Here is a 17,450-nt window from a genome sequence, read left to right as displayed (position 1 = left end):
AAATACTGTCCCTGTCAAGGGTATCAATATTTTTAGTCAGGGAATCCGACCAAGCCACCCCAGCTCTGCACATCCAGGCTGAGGCGATCGCTGGTCGCAGTATAACACCAGTATGTGTGTATATACTTTTTATGATATTTTCCAGCCTCCTGTCAGCTGGTCCTTGAGGACGGCCCTATCTATAGACGGTACCGCCACTTGTTTTGATAAGCGTGTGAGCGCCTTAGCCACCCTAAGGGGTGTTTCCCAACGCGCCCTAACTTCTGGCGGGAAAGGGTATACCGCCCCTAATTTTCTATCGGGGGGAACCCACGCATCATCACACACTTTATTTAATTTATCTGATTCAGGAAAAACTACGGTAGTTTTTTCACATCCCACATAATACCCTCTTTTGTGGTACTTGTAGTATCAGAAATATGTAACACCTCCTTCATTGCCTTTAACGTGTGGCCCTAATAAGGAATACGTTTGTTTATTCACCGTCGACACTGGATTCAGTGTCCCTGTCTGTGTCTGTGTCGACCGACTAAAGTAAACGGGCGTTTTAAAACCCCTGACGGTGTTTTTGAGACGTCTGGACCGGTACTAATTGTTTGTCGGCCGTCTCATGTCGTCAACCGACCTTGCAGCGTGTTGACATTATCACGTAATTCCCTAAATAAGCCATCCATTCCGGTGTCGACTCCCTAGAGAGTGACATCACCATTACAGGCAATTGCTCCGCCTCCTCACCAACATCGTCCTCATACATGTCGACACACACGTACCGACACACAGCACACACACAGGGAATGCTCTGATAGAGGACAGGACCCACTAGCCCTTTGGAGAGACAGAGGGAGAGTTTGCCAGCACACACCAAAAACGCTATAATTATATAGGGACAACCTTATATAAGTGTTTTCCCTTATAGCATCTATATTTCTAACGCCAAATTAGTGCCCCCCCTCTCTGTTTTAACCCTGTTTCTGTAGTGCAGTGCAGGGGAGAGCCTGGGAGCCTTCCCTCCAGCCTTTCTGTGAGGGAAAATGGCGCTGTGTGCTGAGGAGATAGGCCCCGCCCCTTTTTCGGCGGCCTCGTCTCCCGCTCTTAACGGATTCTGGCAGGGGTTAAATATCTCCATATAGCCTCCGGAGGCTATATGTGAGGTATTTTTAGCCAAAATAGGTTTTCATTTGCCTCCCAGGGCGCCCCCCTCCCAGCGCCCTGCACCCTCAGTGACTGCCGTGTGAAGTGTGCTGAGAGGAAAATGGCACACAGCTGCAGTGCTGTGCGCTACCTTTAGAAGACTGAGGAGTCTTCTGCCGCCGATTCTGGACCTCTTCTTACTTCAGCATCTGCAAGGGGGCCGGCGGCAAGGCTCCGGTGACCATCCAGGCTGTACCTGTGATCGTCCCTCTGGAGCTGATGTCCAGTAGCCAAGAAGCCAATCCATCCTGCACGCAGGTGAGTTCACTTCTTCTCCCCTAAGTCCCTCGTTGCAGTGATCCTGTTGCCAGCAGGACTCACTGTAAAATAAAAAACCTAAGCTAAACTTTTCTAAGCAGCTCTTTAGGAGAGCCACCTAGATTGCACCCTTCTCGGCCGGGCACAAAAATCTAACTGAGGCTTGGAGGAGGGTCATAGGGGGAGGAGCCAGTACACACCACCTGATCGTAAAGCTTTACTTTTTGTGCCCTGTCTCCTGCGGAGCCGCTATCCCCCCCTGGTCCTTTCAGGAACCCCAGCATCCACTAGGACGATAGAGAAAAAGTAATATGGGTGCTTACTAGTACAATGAATATGCAGTCTGCTGTATGTGGGTATCTACAGTATGTGATTTGCTTACAGCATGGGTCTTCAACCTGCGGCCCTCCAGCTGCCGTGGAACTACACATCCCAGCATGCCCTGTCTCAATTTTAGCATGCCTAAATAGCAAAACTGTGGCAGGGCATGCTGGGGTGTGTAGTTCCACAGCAGCTGAAAGGCCGCAGGTTGAAGAACCATGGCTTACAATATTTAAGAAATGTCTGTACTTTGATATACTTTCTTAACTATACAGTACATAACATATCAATAAATCAATTATGTTGATTTTAAAGCTTTTGCCTGATTATTCCAATTTGGCAAGTTACTCACCACAAGCCTCAAGAAGCATTGAAGAGCGTCATCTACCACAGGAGCTAAGTCTTCTCCAAAGCAGGACAGATCACTGCGAGCGTGTAGCCTGTAAGGCAGCTGACTTTGCTAGAATTCTGCAGCAAGCATTTTAGGCAGGCCAGCAACCCACTCACTCCTCTTCCAATAGTGACTGGCACAGCATTTGTTATTGTGCCTCAGCAGTACAATGATTAGAATTTCGCACCTCCCGCGCAAGTCAGACTCCCGCACTGTGTGGCTCATCCAGATACTGTAAACACATGAGGGAATACAACATCTAGCCGATGACTCACAGGGCAAACAGCTACAGACAACATTTCATAAACAGAGGCACAAAAACGATTAAAGTTTATTGTATTCAAAAACGCTTTTAAATTAAAAATTATGACTAAAGATGGAGGGAAGAGACATCGGGCCTATAAGCAATAAGCGTTACAGCACCGTAGGTCATACGGAAACAGCGGTCTCCACCTGATTTTAGGACACCACAGTCCTCATATTTTTGAATGAGACTAATGGGCTTCTCCAATTTATCAAACTTCGGAAAATAAGCCTTTCCGTCACTGATCCCTTGACACCTTATGCCATCTTGAGATGGGGTCAGCCATTGTAGTCTGTAGACTACCATATCACATTTCTCTTCAGATTCCTCTCAGTAGCTGCTGCCTACTCAAGGCCGTAGAAAGCTGTCCCAGGCCTTGGTAATAAAATGGGGTGTGGCCTAATCACAGAGGTGTGGCCACGTTCCATTTAAAAAAATATTTTGGAAATGATTTGTTTAGGTGTCACAAAGCGGCACCAACATGCACAGCCAGGGTCAGGTCCAGGGAGGGGATGCTATCAATGCAATTGCTCCCACCCTGCAGACAGAGGAGACTGCTACACTCAGCGGCAGCATCCTCCCTGTATCTACTACTGCCCAGCACACAGGGGAAAGGGCTGCTGCTGACTGACAGGTAAGAGGGATGGGGGACACTCGGATCTGGACCCCTGCAAGCAGAGCCGGATTAAGGGAGCGCAGGTCGTCTGTCTGTGCGGTTGGCGGGGACGGGAGCGCAGGTCGATCGTTGGATAGTATGTGACCCCCCCCGTCCTCCTCCTCTCTTGAATAGGGGCCCCACTTTCTTAAGTACCCGGGGCCCCCCATGGACTTAATCTGGCTCTGCCTGCAAGGCTTCTTCAACAAGCCCGGATAATTTGTACACGCTCCCCCATTTCTCTCGGCGCCACTGTGCCTACTGCATATGTGGGTCCATGGTGCCATGTATGTACTATATGCTAGCCAGGTCTGATACTATCTTATGCTATCACTTTACAATTGACCCTATGCCAGGACAGGCATTCATCGGTGTTATCGTTGTGATAAGAGACAATGGATAAATAGCTTTGATACTTTGAGAGGGTGTAGAGTAGTCTGTGTAGTAACATTAAGGCTTTATGAGTGCAGTGTAAATGGGGCCTAATTCAGATCTGATCGCTCGCTAGCTAGTTTTTGCAGCGCTGCGATCAGATAGTCGCCGCCTGTAGGGGAGTGTATTTTCGCTTTGCAAGTGTGCGATCGCATGTGCAGCCGCCCTGTACAAAAACAGTTTGTGCAGTTTCTGAGTAGCTCTGACCTTACTCAGCCTCTGCGATCACTTCAGCCTATTCGAGTCCGGAATTGACGTCAGACACTCGCCCTGCAAACGCTTTGACACGCCTGCGTTTTTCCAACCACTGTCCCGCTGTCCCACCCACAGGCCGCAGTGTCCCACGGTGGGGGAAGGGGGGGGGGGGCAGTTGGGAGGCTCCTGCTCTTGCTGCTCTGTGGTGAATAGATGCTATGCGCAAGCGCACAGCATCTATTCAGTGGAGACAGAAGGAGAGGGGTCATGCCAGCACCTCACAGAGCGCTGGGCATGCCCCTTCAGTGACGAAAATGAGGCAGTGGCTTGCGATTGCGGGCCCTCTTATGAAGACACGCCCCCTTTCCCCATAGGTCACGCCTGTTTGAGCGGGTGCGCGCAGATGTCCCTCCTTGCCCGGCCATAAAGTTGGGAGGTATGAGAACACAATACATGAACACGCCCTGAGAATCAGAGTGTTTTTATTATCAACAAGTAGATCTTACTAACTGCTTTGGGGCTTATTTACCTATGGATGTAAAGGGGGGTACTCACGGAGCGATCGCTGCTTAAAATCTAAGCAATCTGACTAGATTTTAAGCAGCGATCACTCTGTGTTTACCCCTCACAGCGATAGCAATGCGCAGACCCGCGCATCGCTATCGCTGGTGCTAGATTGGCCTGCATGCAGACCAATCTAGCAGGTCACTCACTTCACCCGCTGGGTGAAATAAGCCCACCCCCGTCTCCCCCCGCACGCTCAGCACACATCGCTCTGTGCTGAGCAGGGGGAGAGATGTGTGCTGAGCGAACCGCTCAGCACACATTTCTCCCCAAATCGTGCCGTGAATACGGCCCTTAAGTCAGTTTTATGACACTGCTCTCAGATGTAGCAGTACACGTTCACTTTATCCCTGCACTCATATTTGTAGCTTTCACAATCTACATGAATGTATGGAATGGTGCCACGGGCAGTATGCATGGCTGAGGGGGCGCCAGTGCTGCATTTAATTGCCCCACCAGCACCTGCTCAGGGTTTCCTAGTGTTGCTTGCCTGCTCCACTCCTCCACCTTCAGCCTTTTACTTACCAAAAGGCTTTCCACTGCACTAACAGTGTCACTGGCACGGGGTGATGTTGAGACTAAGGGGGTAATTCAGACCTGATCACTGGGCTGCGTTTTCTGCTGCCCTGTGATCAGGTAGGGAAATTGCTGTGCTTGTGTGCGTTCGGATGTGTTAGAGAGACTGCACAAACTAATTCTGTGCAGTCTCTGCGCAGCCCAGGACTTTCTCTTCCAGTGCGATGATCGGGGCCGGAGCTGACGTCAGACACCCTCCCTCAAAAACGTTCAGTTGCCATCCACAAACGCCCTCTTCCTGTCAATCTCCTTGCATTCACCGATGCAATGGGATTTTTTTGCAACGTCCCATCGATGCCCAACGCTGCGGACTGTCGCGCCTACGCATTGCGGTGCATGCGCAGTTCAGATCTGATTACCCGCTGTGCGAAAACGCACAGCAGCTATCAGGTCTGAATCGGCCCATAAGGGCCTAATTCAGACCTGATCAAGACAGCAAATTTTTTCTCTAATGGGAAAAAACCATGGCCCTCATTCCGAGTTGATCGGTCGCAAGGCGAATTTAGCAGAGTTACACACGCTAAGCCGCCGCCTACTGGGAGTGAATCTTAGCTTCTTAAAATTGCGACCGATGTATGCGCAATATTGCGATTACTAACTACTTAGCAGTTTCAGAGTAGCTCCAGACTTACTCTGCCTGTGCGATCAGTTCAGTGCTTGTCGTTCCTGGTTGACGTCACAAACACACCCAGCGTTCGCCCAGGCACTCCCACCGTTTCTCCAGCCACTCCTGCGTTTTTTCCGGAAACGGTAGCGTTTTCAGCCACACGCCCCTGAAACGCCGTGTTTCCGCCCAGTAACACCCATTTCCTGTCAATCACATTACGATCGCCGGAGCGAAGAAAACGCCGTGAGTAAAAATACTTTCTTCATAGTAAAGTTACTTGGCGCAGTCGCAGTGCGAACTTTGCGCATGCGTACTAAGCGGATTTTCACTGCGATGCGATGAAAAATACCGAGCGAACAACTCGGAATGAGGGCCCATCTGCAGTGCAGGGGAGGCAGATATAACATGTGCAGAGAGAGTTAGATTTAGGTGGGGTGTGTTCTAACTGAAATCTAAAATGCAGTGTAAAAATAAAAGCAGCCAGTAATAGTATTTACCCTGCACAGAAACAAAATAACCCCCCCAAATCTAACTCTTTCTGCACATGTTATATCTGCCCCACCTGCAGTGCACATGGGGGGTAATTCCAAGTTAATCGCAGCAGGAATTTTTTTAGCAGTTGGGCAAAACCATGTGCACTGCAGGGGGGGGCAGATATAACATTTGCAGAGAGAGTTAGATTTGGGTAGGTTATTTTGTTTCTATGCAGGGTAAATACTGGCTGCTTTATTATTACACTGCAATTTAGATCGCAGATTGAACTCACCCCACCCAAATCTAACTCTCTCTGCACATGTTATATCTGCCCCACCTGCAGTGCACATGGTTTTTCCCAACTGCTAACTAAGGGGGTAATTCCAAGTTGATCGCAGCAGGATTTTTTTTTTTGTAGCAGTTGGGCAAAACCATGTGCACTGCAAGGGGGGGGGGGGGGGCAGATATAACATTTGCAGAGAGCGTTAGATTTGGGTGAGTTATTTTGTTTCTGTGCAGGGTAAATACTGGCTGCTTTATTTTTACACTGCAATTTAGGTTGCAGATTGAACTCACCACACCCAAATCTATCTCTCTCTGCACATGTTATATCTGCCCCCACTGCAGTGCACATGGTTTTGCCCAACTGCTAAAAAATTTCCTGCTGCGATCAACTTGGATTTACCCCCTAAGTTCCTGCTGCGATCAACTCAGAATTACCCCCATGATTTTGCTCAACTGCTAACAAAATTCCTGCTGCAATCAACTTGGAATTAACCCCCACGTGCACTGCATGGGGGGCAGATATAACGTGCAGAGAGAGTTAGATTTGGGTCGGTTATTTTGTTTCTGTGCAGGGTAAATACTGGCTGCTTTATTTTTGCACTCCAAATTAGATTTCACTTTGAACACACCACACCCAAATCTAACTCTCTCTGCACATGTTACATCTGCCCCCTTCCCTGCCGTGCACATGGTTTTGCCCATTAGCTAACACATTTGCTGCTGCAATCAGATCTGAATTAGGCCCGCAGTGTAAAAATAAAGCAGCCAATATTTACCCTGCACAGAAATCAGGTCTGAATTAGGCCCTAGGTGCAGGAGAGAATGATTGTGAGGGCATTGTTAAATCCAGGTATAACTTTTCTATGTATATTTAAGCTTTATGGATTCACTAGTTCACTGATCCCCAGAAGCGTCCACCTGGCTGTAAACAGACTTATTTCAGGTTCAGTTTTGCTCATATCAGCTTTCCGTATTATATAGTTGCCAGGGATAAAGTCAGGACTGGCATTACCGTTATGTGAACCGAGGTTTGTAGCTTATGTGCCAATGGTTAAGAGACACCTACAATGATGTGTGTCTCAATGTCAGTCATCCAGTGTTTTCAATGCCCCAGTGACGTAGCACAGCACTTCTGCACCCTGGTCCTGCCATGTTGCCCCCAGCATATGTGGCAGCGGCATAGGAGTCCTGGACTAGGAAGCTGAGAGCCAAGCAGGGAAAAAGTGGGTGTCCTCACCAAAGGGTGTATATCCTAAAAGTCGATTTTGAAAGATTTTTGGGCCTAATTGAGCATGGATCGCTATTCAGAGAAATTGCAGTTGTCTGCGAGTAGAAAGGCGCCACCCTGACAGGAAGAAAAAACCCCGGAACATCGAAGAGTCTTTGCCGTCTGAGCAAATGTGAGTAGATCTGAGGCTGCCACTGATCTGTGACTGAGATGAACTGGAAGTGGTCTGCGCTGACGTCAGAGACCCTCCCCAAAAATGTCTGGGCAAGCCCGCGGTTTTTCTGGCACACCCAAAAAACGTCAGGTTTCTGCCCAGAAACGCTGGCTTCCTGTCAGTCAAACAGCGGCTACATTGTGATTACGATCTGTATGAATTTTCTGTCGCTATTACCCCTCACATGTGCACAACGTGAACACTACGCATGCGCAGTCGTTCGATAAACCGCAGGTCGGCAATGATCCATGCTGTCGGCAGTGCATGCATGCTCAATCTGGACTGTTGTCCAGGAGCTGCATGCACGGCCAGCCACTGCGTGACGTCACTGAGCGATATGAACGGTCATATTGCTCAGTGTGCACGCGCCGCCACCCGGCCCAGGAGGGGAAACACTAGACAATGTCACTCATAGAGCGACGTCCTCTAGTGTGAATGCACCTTAAATCACTCATTTACTAGCAGATAATTTTTTACATCATTTAAAAAAAAAATTACAAAAATCATTGGTGATTAAATGTGGAATTTAGACCCTGAAATACAAAATGGACAACACATCGACCAAATATCAACCTAGATTGACTTTTAATAAATATACCCCTAAATCCCACAATTACTCACAGATTATTTTTTACATATGTTTTTTTAAAGGGCGTCAAATATCTGTTAGTAAACGTGTGATTCAGACTCTGAGGGGGTAATTCTGAGTTGATCTCAGCAGGAATTTTGTTAGCTAATGGGCAAAACCATGTGCACTGCAGTGGGGGCAGATATAACATGTGCAGAGAGAGTTAGATTTGGGTGGGGTGTATTCAAACTGAAATCTAAATTGCAGTGTAAAAATAAAGCAGCCAGTATTTACCCTGTACAGAAACAAAATAACCCACCCAAATCTAAAGGGCCCTACTCACTGGCCGATCCGCCGCCGAGCTGCCCGACGGCGGATACGGCCGACGAGCGACCCGGCGGCGGGGGGGGCAGTGACGGGGGGAGTGAAGTTTCTTCACTCCCCCCGTCACGCGGCTGCATTGAAGTGCAGGCAAATATGGACGAGATCGTCCATATTGGCCTGCATGCACAGCCGACGGGAGACCAGCGATGAACGAGCGCGGGGACGCGCATCGTTCATCGCTTAAGTCTCCACACTGAAAGATATGAACGAGTTCTCGTTCATTTATGAACGAGATCGTTCATATCTTTCAAAATATCGGCCAGTGTGTAGGGCCTATAACTCTCTCTGCAAATGTTATATCTGCCCCCCCTGCAGTGCACATAGTTTTGCCCAACTGCTAAAAAATTTCCTGCTGCGATCAATTTAGAATTACCCCCTGAGACACAAAATCAATCAAAAATCTAAACAAAAACAAAAAAATCCCCAGATCAAAATCGACCCAAATCGACTTTTATGAAATATCGAAGGGGGACACCTACTAAGCAGTGATAAACGTGGAGAAGTGAGCCAGTGGAGAAGTTGCCTATGGCAACCAATCAGCTGCTCTGTATGTGTTTATAGTATGCAAATTATAAATGTTACGTCAATGCTGATTGGTTGCCATGGGAAACTTCTCCACTGGCTCACTTCTCCACTTTTATCACTGCTTAGTGCATGTCCCCCTTAATATCTAAACCCCAGAAGGATGAAGGGTGGGGGGTGCAAAAAGGATGTACAGAAAAAAAATATTTGTATCCTCTGAGAATTAGGAACAAAGTATAACTAGGAAAATGATTTGTTTATCTCTGTCAAAATAGAAGTAAAATCACATTTTATAATCATTTGCAATTAAGTGAACACAAAAAAAAGAAACAATATTTACATGGATTATAAAACTGCACCAGTTTTTTTTATTATTATTATTATTTAATTTCAACTCCTACTTGTATTACAGTGTGTTGCAATGTGTCATGCAGTATGTGATACGATGAAAGGTTCTCTCAGTATGCAAACACTGTGACAGAATGTAGCATCTATGATGTGTAGCTGGTTGGAGATACTGGTGACTCACTGCTCCCTCTGGAATTTGTACAATGCTGATTTTATTTTCCATGTCAGAAAGCTGCTACTAATCTAAGATTCAAACTATTTATGCATGCATTGCTAACAAGAAGAAATAAAATCTGGTAGAGAAACGCACTTCAGTATTTAATTACAACGATATACTGGACGCAATCGGCGATGCTTCTGTGTGCTCTTATAATGCGTCCGTGTTGCACTGCGCATTCGTCCCGCTATGGACAGCGGTCAGAGGGGGTAATTCAGAGTTGATCGCAGCAACAAATTTGTTAGCAGTTGGGCAAAACCATGTGCACTGCAGGGGGGGGGGGGGGGGCAGATATAACATGTGCAGAGAGAGTTAGATTTGGGTGGGGTGTGTCCAAACTGAAATCTAAATTGCAGTGTAAAAATAAAGCAGCCAGTATTTACCCTGCACAGAAACAAAATAACCCACCCAAATCTAACTCTCTCTGCAAATGTGATATCTGCCCCCCCTGCAGTGCACATGGGCCCTCATTCCGAGTTGTTCGCTCGCAAGCTGCTTTTAGCAGCTTTGCACACGCTAAGCCGCCGCCTACTGGGAGTAAATCTTAGCTTATCAAAATTGCGAATGAAAGATTAGCAAAATTGCGAATAGACACTTCTTAGCAGTTTCTGAGTAGCTCCAGACTTACTCGGCATCTGCGATCAGTTCAGTCAGTTTCATTCCTGGTTTGACGTCACAAACACACCCAGCGTTCGGCCAGACACTCCTCCGTTTCTCCAGCCACTCCCGCGTTTTTCCCAGAAACGGTAGCGTTTTTTCGCACACACCCATAAAACGGCCAGTTTCCGCCCAGAAACACCCACTTCCTGTCAATCACATTACGATCACCAGAACGAAGAAAAAACCTTGTAATGCCTTGAGTAAAATACCTAACTGCATAGCAAATTTACTTGGCGCAGTCGCACTGCGGACATTGCGCATGCGCATTAGCAACTAATCACTCTGTTGCGACAAAAAAAATAACGAGCGAACAACTCGGAATGACCCCCATGGTTTTGCCCAATTGCTAACAAATTTGCTATTGCGATCAACTCTGAATTACCCCCAGAGTCCACAACAAATTTGGACACAAGAGCTATGGATATCAATGGGCAGTCTGGGGAAGTAACGGGGGGGGGGGGGGGGGTGAGGGGGGCTAACGGAGTGCAGGCGTGTTGCTGACAGCAGCAACACGCCTGCACTGGACGCTATGTTCAGATGGAGAAATTATATCTGCATAGGGTTGGTGCAAGCTTTGATGTTGCAAATGTTGGTGCACTTAAATATGCGCATGCGGCGTGATGTAATGGAGTCGTTTTTTTAAAGGGGCAAACACTTAAAAGGCAAAACCATGCCTTGTAAGTAATTGCCCTTTTAAAAAAACATCCAAGATCGGCTGGCATCCCGCCATGAGAAAGAATAGCGCTGCTGTATATGGGTGTCTCAGTAGCTTCAGGACAGGTTGCAGCATTTGCATAAAGGTGAAGGCAAAAAATGCAGCCATGTCTGCATGCAGCTCTGAATCAGGTCCTGTATGTGTCAGGTAACCTACATGGGAGCTTGCACTAGCTCTATGGCATATACAATCTAAGTCCTCACCCACCCACCTGAGTTTCCAGCACTACATTTACATGCTCCTGCATGTCCCTTCCTTTCCCAAGTCTCATTTGCTACAGATTTACAATGCTCTGTATTTTGAATGTCATATTTAGAATGTTTGGAATTTATCTCTTTTGGAATTATGTGTTATCCTAAATGTAATCAAATTACCTAACGAAGAACAAGGACGTTAATAATACTCCTTTCACACAGAAACTGAAATTACCGGGTGAAGAGTTCTAGGCGGTAATTTCATGATAAACACGGGTCCTTTTTCTGGGTGAAAGGGTCAGCCTGGGTTGAAATTCTCGGGACTTCGATCCTGGAATTGACCAGGGTCAGAGATATGGGAATTTCAGCCTGGGTTGACCCTTTCACACAGACAAAATACCCACGTTATTCTGCATATTACCGGGTCGAAATTCTCAACCTGGTAATTTGCTTGTCTGTGTGAAAGGGGGGGGGGGGGGGGGGGTCATGCTGGGTAATTGACAGGACAGCAGACTTTTCTGTCTGAAAGTGGTATAAGAGAAGTTTTGTGGGAAAACAGTAAGAGAGGAGTCTATAATGCAATATCAGGATAGTCTGATTCTAAAATGAATACCAAAAGTTAGTTTGAGAAGCGCAGTCTCTTTTAAAAGAGTAAATGATTTAATTCTGGAAGGTATACTGTACACATGAGTACAAGGTTACTTAATTTTATGTTTTAAATTAGAATCTTCAACATTACTGGAACAAGATTTCTGCTTGAAATCACCTATAAAGTCTAAAGGCCCGTACACACTGGCCGATATATCGGCCATTCTCTTGAACGGCCGATATATTGCGGGTCCGTCGGCCAGTGTGTACGGCCGATACGTCTGTGAACTCTGTCGTTCACAGACGTATCGCGTCGGCCCCGCAGCACAGCCGATGGCCAATATATCTACCGATATATTGGCGCGTCGCTGTGTGTGTACGGCGGTCGGCCGACCGCCCGTACACATGCTGCGCAGGCCGGCGGTGATTGACAGCTGAACTGGGCGGGCAGTGTGTATGCTCAACACACTGCCCGATCCGTCCATAGATATATCTGCAGATCAATTGATCTGCAGATATATCTACTAGTCTGTACCCACCTTAAGAAACACACTATTATTGCAAATTGGTAGATTATTTATAAATAACTGATTATATTGCAACACTTGTTACAATGGAACCAAATTGGACTGCAGTGATCGTCTTGCTCCTGCAAACAGTGGCGCAGAGGGGGGTGGGGGTGGGGGACGGTTGCATGTACTAATTACCCGGGCTGCTGGAGGGGCCCTAGTCCGGTGCTCCCGAAATCTAATTTGCAGTGTAAAAATAAAGCAGCCAGTATTTACCCTGCACAGAAACAAAATAACCGACCCAAATCTAACTCTCTCTGCACATGTTATATCTGCCCCCCCTGCAGTGCACGTGGGGGGTAATTCCAAGTTGATTGCAGCAGGAATTTTGTTAGCAGTTGGGCAAAACCATGTGCAGTGCAGGGGGGGGGGGGGGGGGGGCAGATATAACATGTGCAGAGAGAGATAGATTTGGGTGGGGTGTGTTCTAACTGAAATCTAAAATGCAGTGTAAAACTAAAGCAGCCAGTATTTACCCTGCACAGAAACAAAATAACCCACCCAAATCTAACTCTTTCTGCACATGTTATATCTGCCCCCCTGCAGTGCACATGGTTTTGCCCAACTGCTAACAAAATTCCTGCTGCAATCAACTTGGAATTACCCCCCACGTGCACTGCAGGGGGGGCAGATATAACATGTGCAGAGAGAGTTAGATTTGGGTCGGTTATTTTGTTTCTGTGCAGGGTAAATACTGGCTGCTTTATTTTTACACTGCAAATTAGATTTCACTTTGAACACACCACACCCAAATCTAACTCTCTCTGCACATGTTACATCTGTCCCCTCCCCTGCAGTGCACATGGTTTTGCCCATTAGCTAACACATTTGCTGCTGCAATAAGATCTGAATTAGGCCCGCAGTGTAAAAATAAAGCAGCCAATATTTACCCTGCACAGAAATCAGGTCTGAATTAGGCCCTAGGTGCAGGAGAGAATGATTGTGAGGGCATTGTTAAATCCAGGTATAACTTTTCTATGTATATTTAAGCTTTATGGATTCACTAGTTCACTGATCCCCAGAAGCGTCCACCTGGCTGTAAACAGACTTATTTCAGGTTCAGTTTTGCTCATATCAGCTTTCCGTATTATATAGTTGCCAGGGATAAAGTCAGGACTGGCATTACCGTTATGTGAACCGAGGTTTGTAGCTTATGTGCCAATGGTTAAGAGACACCTACAATGATGTGTGTCTCAATGTCAGTCATCCAGTGTTTTCAATGCCCCAGTGACGTAGCACAGCACTTCTGCACCCTGGTCCTGCCATGTTGCCCCCAGCATATGTGGCTGCGGCATAGGAGTCCTGGACTAGGAAGCTGAGAGCCAAGCAGGGAAAAAGTGGGTGTCCTCACCAAAGGGTGTATATCCTAAAAGTCGATTTTGAAAGATTTTTGGGCCTAATTGAGCATGGATCGCTATTCAGAGAATTTGCAGTTGTCTGCGAGTAGAAAGGCGCCACCCTGACAGGAAGAAAAAACCCCGGAACATCGAAGAGTCTTTGCCGTCTGAGCAAATGTGAGTAGGTCTGAGGCTGTCACTGATCTGTGACTGAGATGAACTGGAAGTGGTCTGCACTGACGTCAGAGACCCTCCCCAAAAATGTCTGGGCAAGCCCGCGTTTTTTCTGGCACACCCAAAAAACGTCAGGTTTCCGCCCAGAAACGCTGGCTTCCTGTCAGTCAAATAGCGGCTACATTGTGATTACGATCTGTATGAATTTTCTGTCGCTATTACCCCTCACACGTGCACAATGTGAACACTACGCATGCGCAGTCGTTCGATAAACCGCAGGTCGGCAATGATCCTTGCTGTCGGCAGTGCATGCATGCTCAATCTGGACTGTTGTCCAGGAGCTGCATGCACGGCCAGCCACTGCGTGACGTCACTGAGCGATATGAACAGTCATATTGCTCAGTGTGCACGCGCCGCCACCCGGCCCAGGAGGGGAAACACTAGACAATGTCACTCATAGAGCGACGTCCTCTAGTGTGAATGCACCTTAAATCACTCATTTACTAACAGATCATTTTTTACATCATTTAAAAAAAAAAATGACAAAAATCATCGGTGATTAAATGTGGAATTTAGACCCTGAAATACAAAATGGACAACACATCGACCAAATATCAACCTAGATTGACTTTTAATAAATATACCCCTAAATCCCTCAATTACTCACAGATTATTTTTTACATATGTTTTTTTAAAGGACGTCAAATATCTGTTAGTAAACATGTGATTCAGACTCTGAGGGGGTAATTCTGAGTTGATCTCAGCATGAATTTTGTTAGCTAATGGGCAAAACCATGTGCACTGCAGTGGGGGCAGGTATAACATGTGCAGAGAGAGTTAGATTTGGGTGGGGTGTATTCAAACTGAAATCTAAATTGCAGTGTAAAAATAAAGCAGCCAGTATTTACCCTGTACAGAAACAAAATAACCCACCCAAATCTAACTCTCTTTGCAAATGTTATATCTGCCCCCCCTGCAGTGCACATGGTTTTGCCCAACTGCTAAAAAAAAATTCTGCTGCGATCAACTTGGAATTGCCCCCTGAGACACACAATCAATCAAAAATCTAAACAAAAAACAAAAATCCCCAGATCAAAATTGACCCAAATCGACTTTTATGAAGTATCGAAGGGGGACACCTACTAAGCAGTGATAAACGTGGAGAAGTGTGCCAGTGGAGAAGTTGCCCATGGCAACCAATCAGCTGCTCTGTATGTGTTTATAGTATGCAAATTATAAATGGTACGTCAATGCTGATTGGTTGCCATGGGAAACTTCTCCACTGGCTCACTTCTCCACTTTTATCACTGCTTAGTGCATGTCCCCCTTAATATCTAAACCCCAGAAGGATGAAGGGTGGGGGGTGCAAAAAGGATGTACAGAAAAAAAATATTTGTATCCTCTGAGAATTAGGAACAAAGTATAACTAGGAAAATGATTTGTTTATCTCTGTCAAAATATAAGTAAAATCACGTTTTATAATCATTTGCAATTAAGTGAACACAAAAAAAGAAACAATATTTACATGGATTATAAAACTGCACCAGTTTTTTTTATTATTATTATTTAATTTCAACTCCTACTTGTATTACAGTGTGTTGCAATGTGTCATGCAGTATGTGATACGATGAAAGGTTCTCTCAGTATGCAAACACTGACAGAATGTAGCATCTATGATGTGTAGCTGGTTGGAGATACTGGTGACTCACTGCTCCCTCTGGAATTTGTACAACGCTGATTTTATTTTCCATGTCAGAAAGCTGCTACTAATCTAAAGGTGCATACACACGGTGAGATTCGGACTTATCCGATTCTCACCGTGCGACAGGGGGCCGGGTCGGCACTTAGCCAGTATCGCAAGCACATAATGAGTGTGCTTGCGATGCTGGCTATGTGCGATGTCAATCCTGACTATCTCTTCTATAGAGATAGCCAGGATTGACTTGCCTGCACAGCCTATTTTTTCTGCCGATGCCGACCGCGCGGGGCCGCGCATCGGCATCGGATCGGGATCGCAAGGTGACTGTCACCTTGCGATCTGCACTATCTTTTCTTCCGATTCTGACTATATAGTCAGAATCGGAAGAAAATATCTTACCGTGTGTACACACCTTTAGATTCAAACTATTTATGCATGCATTGCTAACAAGAAGAAATAAAATCTGGTAGAGAAACGCACTTCAGTATTTAATTACAACGATATACTGGACGCAATTGGCGATGCTTCTGTGTGCTCTTATAATGCGTCCGTGTTGCACTGCGCATTCGTCCCGCTATGGACAGCGGTCAGAGGGGTAATTCAGAGTTGATCGCAGCAACAAATTTGTTAGCAGTTGGGCAAAACCATGTGCACTGTAGGGGGGAGGGGGCAGATATCACATGTGCTAGATTTGGGTGGGGTGTGTCCAAACTGAAATCTAAAGTGCAGTGTAAAAATAAAGCAGCCAGTATTTACCCTGCACAGAAACAAAATAATCCACCCAAATCTAACTCTCTCTGCAAATGTGATATCTGCCCCCCCTGCAGTGCACATGGGCCCTCATTCCGAGTTGTTCGCTCGCAAGCTGCTTTTAGCAGCTTTGCACACGCTAAGCCGCCGCCTACTGAGAGTGAATCTTAGCTTATCAAAATTGCGAACGAAAGATTAGCAAAATTGCGAATAGACACTTCTTAGCAGTTTCTGAGTAGCTCCACACTTACTCGGCATCTGCGATCTGTTCAGTCAGTTTCATTCCTGCTTTGACGTCACAAACACACCAAGCGTTCGGCCAGACACTCCTCCGTTTCTCCGGCCACTCCCGCGTTTTTCCCAGAAACAGTAGCGTTTTTTCGCACACACCCATAAAACGGCCTGTTTCCGCCCAGAAACACCCACTTCCTGTCAATCACATTACAATCACCAGAACGAAGAAAAAACCTCGTAATGCCTTGAGTAAAATACCTAACTGCATAGCAAATTTACTTGGCGCAGTCGCACTGCGGACATTGCGCATGCGCATTAGCAACTAATCGCTCCGTTGCGACAAAAAAAATAACGAGCGAACAACTGGGAATGACCCCCATGGTTTTGCCCAATTGCTAACAAATTTGCTGTTGCGATCAACTCTGAATTACCCCCAGAGTCCACAACAAATTTGGACACAAGAGCTATGGATATCAATGGGCAGTCTGGGGAAGTAACGGGGGGGGGGGGTGAGGGGGGCTAACCGAGTGCAGGCGTGTTGCTGACAGCAGCAACACGCCTGCACTGGACGCTATGTTCAGATGGAGAAATTATATCTACATAGGGTTGGTGCAAGCTTTGATGTTGCAAATGTTTGTGCACTTAAATATGCGCATGCGGCGTGATGTAATGGAGTCGTTTTTTTAAAGGGGCAAACACTTAAAAGGCAAAACCATGCCTTGTAAGTAATTGCCCTTTTAAAAAAACATCCAAGATCGGCTGGCATCCCGCCATGAGAAAGAATAGCGCTGCTGTA

At 46.5% G+C, this 17,450-nt stretch overlaps 1 protein-coding gene across 6 annotated transcripts in view; it reads right to left on the bottom strand.

Annotated features, from left to right (window-relative positions):
* LOC134966154 (germ cell-specific gene 1-like protein) overlaps positions 1-17,450 on the bottom strand; it is a 104,663-nt gene that overhangs the window by 45,874 nt on the left and 41,339 nt on the right. For 3 of the 6 annotated variants that reach the window (XM_063942688.1, XM_063942684.1, XM_063942686.1), the window contains exon 2: positions 2,123-2,393. The exons of 2 other annotated variants lie outside the window; for them this stretch is intronic. The gene's annotated coding sequence lies outside the window, so the exon portion shown is untranslated. Of the gene's footprint in view, positions 1-2,122; positions 2,394-2,614; positions 2,820-17,450 lie in introns of those variants that run through there. One more of the 6 variants, XM_063942685.1, reaches the window with a different exon arrangement.

Source organism: Pseudophryne corroboree, chromosome 10 (assembly GCF_028390025.1).
Source record: "Pseudophryne corroboree isolate aPseCor3 chromosome 10, aPseCor3.hap2, whole genome shotgun sequence".
In the NCBI taxonomy this organism is placed as follows: Eukaryota; Metazoa; Chordata; class Amphibia; order Anura; family Myobatrachidae; genus Pseudophryne; species Pseudophryne corroboree.
The sequence above is the reverse complement of the archived record's forward strand: the minus strand, read 5'-3'. Positions and strand labels throughout refer to the sequence as shown.